A 1273-nucleotide genomic window follows, 5' to 3' on the forward strand; every position below is an offset into this window, starting at 1 on the left:
GCCTGCTCGTGAAATTAACGTGCAAGTGGCTGAGCACTCCACAGACACGTGTACCCTTAACGTAGTTCTCGGGGAGATTCAGCATGACACAGTGTGACAAGACGGACCCTTTGAAATACAAGCACAACAGAAACAGGAAGTAAGAGTGAGAGAAAGTCGTGGTGGAAGAGTACAGCAGGGTTCGCCACCATCCTCTGCCGGAGCCTCGTGGAGCTTTAGGTGTTTTCGCTCAATAAACACTCACAACACCCGGTCTGGGAATCGAAAACGCGATCCATGACCGCGAGTCCGCTGCCCTAACCACTGGGCCTCCACCCTTTTAGAGGTAACACCCTACGAAAGAACTTCTCTATGGTAATTTACCACCAATATCACGTGCCATCAGTGCATGAAGAACAAGGTTCACTGGAGAGTAAAGGATGAGTTCTTCAGCGACGTTCTTCTTTGGGAACCGAAGCATAGGGACGTAAATGCTGGGAGACCACATCGAACCAACATAAAGCAACGCTGCGAGGACTCCGAATGTACTCGTAAAGATCTCTCACGTGCGATGGTGGACTGAACTGACTTGAGGGATCGAGTTAGGGCAATCCGTATAAAGAGCACCACCGGATGCTATTGATGTCCCCGGGCCATCAATGCCTTGTGAGTGAATTCAGCAGCCGGAAACTGTGTGATCAGGTAGTCCTAGGTATTTAGTTTGAAATTGTTGTAACCTCTAAGTCAATAACACCTTGTGAGTAATGTTATATCACGCGCGTTGACGAACAGCAGTCCAATACCTCAAAACCTACTCAGATCATCTTCATCGGAATTCCGGTAAACAAGCCCACGAAACGTCAAGGTGTATAACTTTAAGAGCTGAATCAAACTGCGTGGTAAGATGCTTGCTTCCCAACAACATGTTTCCGGGTTCAGTCCCACTGCGTGGCACTTTGGGCAAGTGTCTTCCCTTATAGCCCCGAGCCGACCAAAACCTTGTCATTCGATTTGGTATGCAGAAACTGAAAGAAAGCTGTCGCATGTGTGTATGTGTGTTTGTCCTCAACACCGTTTAACAACCGGTGCTGGTGTGTTTATGTCATCGTAACTTAACGGTTCAGCAAAAGAAAACCGTTATAATAAGTACTAGACTAAACGAAAAAGTACTGGAGTCGATTTATTCAACCGAAATATTCTCCGAAGCGGTACCCCAGCATAGCCGCAATCTAATGACTGAAAGAGTAAAAGAAATTTAAAAAATGCTTAATATATAGAACATATTTAACTCCTG

Source organism: Octopus bimaculoides, chromosome 27 (genome assembly GCF_001194135.2).
Source record: "Octopus bimaculoides isolate UCB-OBI-ISO-001 chromosome 27, ASM119413v2, whole genome shotgun sequence".
NCBI lineage: Eukaryota > Metazoa > Mollusca > Cephalopoda > Octopoda > Octopodidae > Octopus > Octopus bimaculoides.